At 39.7% G+C, this 6,050-nt stretch overlaps 1 long non-coding RNA gene across 5 annotated transcripts in view; it reads right to left on the reverse strand.

Moving 5' to 3' along the window:
* Positions 1-6,050, reverse strand: part of LOC116671226 (uncharacterized) — a 28,676-nt gene that overhangs the window by 5,617 nt on the left and 17,009 nt on the right. Inside the window, exon 3 of one of the 5 annotated variants that reach the window (XR_004327224.1) lies at positions 562-926. The exons of 3 other annotated variants lie outside the window; for them this stretch is intronic. This is a non-coding gene — a long non-coding RNA (uncharacterized LOC116671226). Of the gene's footprint in view, positions 1-561; positions 956-6,050 lie in introns of those variants that run through there. One more of the 5 variants, XR_004327221.1, reaches the window with a different exon arrangement.

Below are 6,050 nucleotides of genomic sequence, written 5' to 3' on the forward strand. Positions count from 1 at the left end.
GGCATGATAAAGTGCAGTATTTCACCAGAAATAAACGTGAGATCCACAGTAACTCTTACTTTCCTATGCTGTGCTATGACTGACTCACAGAGCTATAAACAAACCCACCTGCCTTTTCAGCTCTGAAATGAAGGGAACCCACCCATCTTTGGCCATGCTAGCGGTGGGGCTCTAGGGATGGCAATGTCGGCTGGTTGGTTAGTCCACCACTGGTCGAGAATGAAATATCTCAACTCTTGTAACGATTGTCATGGAATTTTGTACAAACATTCATGGTCCCCAGAGGAAAATCCTGATGTGTTGGAAATGTGTTGGTTAGTTTGCCTTGTTAGACTTTGTTCAACTTTGTAGTGACAAAATGTATTTTTTTTTTAACTTTAAAGAAAAGCAAGGCAGCAATGGCAGCTAGAATGGGCAGATCTGAGGAGGAGGAATTTAAGTTTTTCTTGACCAGCACAAGCACCACCTCAACCCCCTTTCTCTTTTTTCCTCTTGCAGGCGGCTCCCACATGTTAAGACACGCTCCTACATCAGGAGAGGCCCAGAGGGTAGGATCTTAAATACAGCACTCCACTCTTTCCACTGTCTGAGACGCTCTGTCTCACTCTCGCACTATCCAGCAAACACACGCTTTTAAATGAAATTATTAAATCAAAGGCTGTGGTTCTAATCCAACAACACTGGCTCTTGAAAACTTTTATTTACACAAAACAAACTGTAATCTTGTAGCGAGATGATTTGCTCGGGGAGTAGGCCTACTCCTGTTGCTAGAACTTTGTCTCTGTATTTCAGCCAGCTTTCCTGATTTTCCAGATGTTGAAGCTCCTCCCCGCTGGCCTGCCGCAGCCTCCCACAGCTTGGACCCAGCCAACAAACACAGCTGCTACCAATCTGAAGACTCAACCCAGATGAGAGGAAGACCCAGTCTGAAGATAGCATCCTGGATCAGACTGGGCTTTAAGGCAAGAGCAGGTGATAAATAGCAACCCTGGTCACCCGTGCTGAACTACCATCTTTTAGTACCATCCATGCCCTTGATAAATGAACACTTTAAAATGTGCCTTTTAGGGGCTTAAAGCCAAATCTACAAGTGTTTTTTTTACACAGGGGGGCAAAAAAACAGATTTCTTCATTTCTGTTTCTGTGGATGAAACCAACTTAGAAATGATTTTCCTGCTCTGCACAGATCACAGACCTCTTCTCCGATGTTGGCGAAAAGCTGCTGCTTGAGGCCAACTTTCTGTTGAGCTAAATGGAAAATGGCATCTTCCCAAAATCTCCCATCTGCCTGAAAGTTCTTTCTACAATCTGAAACGCTACTGGTCTCACATGTATGTAGACAATGTTGGTTTTGCATTATATACTCTAAACTTTAGTCAGTCTCAGTGTTATACGTACAAAAATGAGCACACAGAAAAAAACATTTAACCAATCCATTGGTAGAAAACTTATTGCCAACTTGCCAGGGCTTGCTGTTTTTCTTGAAAATCTTCAAGTTATTATCTTTTTTATATATTTATTTATTATTTTAAAAACTTTTATAAACTTACACCTACAATTTTGTAAGCTGAAAACAACAATGAGAGCAGTAAGAGTGAACCAAAAGAGTAAAGTTGAGGGTCAGACAGCTAAACAATATCCTCAAACTCATTAAAAAGCTGTGGGGAGCTGCAGACGGAGGTGATAATTCTCTGCAGGTTCATCATCCCTATGAGCCTTTTCACAAAATAAACGTTGGTTGCAGCTCTCATTTCAATGCTTTCAATTTCAGAAAGGTGAAATCATCAACATGCTGGTTAGCTCCCCTGTTTGCCACACCCTTAAACCAGAGAAAGCTTTAATTGCAGACGCTTTTTTTAACTGCTTAATAGATGATTGACAGCAGGCAGTGAGTGCAAACAGCAATTTTCATGGGCATCTTTCCCCTCAAAGATTCATGTAGTTTTAACACATCTACAATAAATTGCATTCATCATGCGGCCATCTTGAAGAACTTAATTAACTCCTTCACTACTTTTTCTTCTCAGCCTCCCAACTGAATTAGTGCTAAGGAATGTATCTTGGCAGGCCTCTACTTTCCCTTTTCAGCTGTTTGTAATGTTTCTTGTGAGGCTGCTCTGCACATTTGATTGTGAATTATGTTGCATGTTGGCGTTTGGATGAAAAAGAGAGAGAGAGAAACAGTGAGGAGGCAGGAATAGGGAGGCCTGGAGAAAGGAGAATCACAGAGCACCATGCCTTTTCATATGAGTCATTCACTCTGCCTGCATCTACAATCAAGCTCCTGCTCCATCGTGATGTATGAGAGAGTAAAAAAGATTGTATCATACAGAGAGTATACTTCGCCTTTGCACCTGACAACAACAAACACCTTTGACATCCAGGTTGTCTTTAAAGACCCCAACACTGATATGAAGGTACTTATTAACTTCAACTTCAGCTTTCCTGTCCAGTTCAGTGCAACAGTGTGAGTGGAAAGGAGACATTGCTATACAGAAAACAAAAGTAATCATCACCTGCTAAACCGCAAACCCACAACAGTCTATGATGTGATCATAGTTTACTGTGTTTCAGAGCTGCACTCAGGAGAGGACTCTCTGGATTTAATCCAGAACTGACAATATTAGAGAGTTGTCATGTTAAGGACAAGAATCCATTAATGTTGCATATTAAAACACACAGGCAATGTCAAGAATAAACGTTATATAGAAGAGAAAGAAGCCTACATTAAACTAGTAATAATGATCCTGTGTTTAAATCAAAGAGTAAATGGCTTCGCTCTTTTACACCCCTCTATGTGACTGCAGCTCCTCCTTCCAGCGGATGTTTCAGACATGATCCAGAGTCTCACATTTCACCCCCCACCTCCACCTTCCCCTTAAAATATACCCACCCTTCCACAGAGTAATCCTCATCAGCCTACTGCATCCACATTCGTCATCAGTGCTCTTTCTGCTCTGTGTTTACATGGTGAGCCAACTGGTGAAGTTGGGGTAAGCCTAAATGCTGGAGAAAGTATGCACTAGAGGGGGCTCTTCTGTGGGTGTGAGCACAGCCAGCCCTCAAAAGGAGATGACTCCTCCACACATGGTTTGGATACAGACAGTATACTGTAGGGGTTATGTGGTGTTTTTTTCTTATCTGAATCAAGGCTCTTAGAATAGAATTTGTAAAATGTTTTACAGATTTTAAAGCACTTGGGACAGACTTTTGATTCTTGGGCTCTTAAACCCTCCTGTTGTGCTCGGGTCAAATTTGACCCCATTTAACAATGTTCATATCAGAAATATTCTTTTTAACCAAATTACCACAAAAAAGGATGGATACCATGCAACGCTCTTTGCAAATACAATCACTTTCACTGAATTTCGGGTGTAAATTGAAATGGTTTCAAATCAGTATCCTGACCAAACTCATCCACTCAACATACGTTCCTCTGATCTTAACTATTAGTCAGACTAATTCATGATTTCTGCTTTATTAGCTCAAATATTAGGTAGAAATCAATACAAATGAGGGTTATTAACCATGGATTCCAAGAAATTGTGTAAAACTAGTGGTAGTAAGGTGGTGTTAGTGAAATAAAAAGTGTTAATCTTTTTGACCCGGGAGGACAACACAAGGGATAAATAACCTGGAATTGACTTGGTCTTGATGAGCTTTAATGCCTCAGTAGAAAAGAAAAAAACTTTCTTTCTTTCAGAAATCCAGTGACAATGTTTCTGCAAGGTAAAATCATGTTTTTTGTCATGAGTCTGGTGGCTTTAAAAAAGAGCATAGATAACAGCTTCAGTTCCCTGTCACAAAGGGCTTTCTGATGGCAAGGGAAAGCGGTGATCTATACTCTTCTAGACTCTAGACTCTAGATATAGCATACACTTAAACTGATATTGAATTTTTTTTTTTTTTCCTTTATTTAGATAGCAAAAATACGTTTAGCTGCAGCCCCCTCCAGCAGTACATTGCTTTTGCTTCTGTGTCGGTACTCCTGCCTTCTTCTCCTAAATGGGGGCGTGCTGACCTTCATCTACTGTAGGTGATACAGTGACTATGGATAAGTACCGCACACAACCCCATTCAAAAGATCCAAACTAACCTTTTAACATCAGAAAAAAAGTTAATATTTAAATAGATTTATTAACAAAAATGGCTTGTTTGTAATGTTTTTCCTTTATTTTATTTAACTTTCAAGATCTGTTCCAGAGGCCACTTTGAACACACAGTTTTGCAAAGTGTTTCACAGTTTGCTGAGACAGGCTTAGGTCTTGATCTTCACACCAACTGTTTACTTTTCCACTTTGCACAGATACGAGAAACATTCAGCTAGATGGTGGCATACTCAGTTCCTTCATGGATTCTAATGCCCTTTAATTTAGGATTCTGTTCCTGTGCTGAGAGTTTAACAAGATACACCTTCCTATGATTGTTACATTTTACCACTTCTGGACAACTGGACTACTATCGCTAGTGTTATGATCAAAACTAACAGTGATATTTCCTCTAAAGGTTAAGAGACAAACACATGGGCACGGTTTGGGATGTCATCTGCTGCGTCTCAGCTCCAGTCTCCAGCTGACTGACACTAATTCCTCTGTCCCGATCTCCTGTTGGGGGTGAAAGCTTTGCTCTTCGATTGGGAGAGGCTGTTTTTCTCTGGGCTCTGCTCACTGGCCTACGACTCACAGCATGATGATCCCAGAGGGGTCGTAGCTACTTAATTTGACTACTTCGGACTACATCAAAAGCGTTCCTGGTGGAAAATATCACAACCTATTGTGTACTCATATACAGTATATTCTATAAATATATATATATATATATATATATATATATATATATATATATATATAAAATCAATTTTTTAGCTTCATACATTGTGTTCTGTCCCTTTAACTTCAAACATAATGTAAGATCAAGAATGTGAAGAGATTTTTGATAGTGACAAGTTGCTCTGCCTCATGATTCCCCCTCTGAGTCTCTAGACTCAAATGTTTGGTCTGCCAGCAGGCTGAGTGTGATTTACCACAGACAAAGATGCCACTAAGACCACAATGAGAGACTCCATCTTTTTCCTCATGATCCGAGACTCTGTCCTTTTTTGTATCCTTCATGCAAATGATTGCCTGTGCATTTTTCTTTGTGTTTTCATTGGCCATGAAAAGCTTTTCTTCCTCAACTGTTTCTTGGTGATTCCTGCTAGTTTATGCTGCCTTTAGACATATACATCCCCAGACACAGAACACTTTAAATGAGTTTGCGGTGTCATTCTCAGAATTAAAAGAGTATTGTGTAGAATCATACAGTGGGGTTTGAAGGTTTGGGCACCCCAGGTAAAAATTTGTATTAATGTGCATAAAGAAGCCAAGAAAAGACGGAAAAATCTCCAAAAGGCATCAAATGACAGATTAGACATTCGTATTAAATGTCACAAAAAGATAGATTTTATTTCCATTATTTACACTTTCAAAATAACAAAAAAATGACGTCTGCAAAAGTTTGGGCACCCTGCAGAGTTAATACCTTGTTACCTTGTTAGTACAAGGCCAGCCAAGAGTCTTACAATTCTTGTTTGAGGTATCTTCGCCCATTTGTCCTTACAAAAGTCTTCCAGTTCTTTGAGTTTTAACGGCTGTCTGTCACACACTGTGCTTTTAAGGTCTATCCATAGAATTTCAATTTTGTTGAGGTCAAGAGATTGTGAAGGCCATGGCAAAACCTTCAGTTTACGCCTCTTGATGTAATCCATCGTGGATTTTGAGGTGTGTTTAGGATTACTATGCATTTGTAGAAGCCATTCTCTCTTTAACTTCAGCTTTTTCACAGATGGCATCAAATTAGCGTCCAAAATTTGCTTAAATTTTATTATATCCATTTTTCCTTCTACTGTGCCAATGGCTGCAATACAATCCCAAAGCATGATTGATTCCCCCCCCATGCTTAACAATTGGACAGAGGTTTTTTTCATTAAATTCTATGCCCTTTCTTCTACAAATGTACCTTTGCTCATTACGGCCAAAAAGTTCTGTTTTAACCTCATCAGTCCACAGAAC

This window comes from Etheostoma spectabile, chromosome 21 (assembly GCF_008692095.1).
Source record: "Etheostoma spectabile isolate EspeVRDwgs_2016 chromosome 21, UIUC_Espe_1.0, whole genome shotgun sequence".
In the NCBI taxonomy this organism is placed as follows: Eukaryota; Metazoa; Chordata; class Actinopteri; order Perciformes; family Percidae; genus Etheostoma; species Etheostoma spectabile.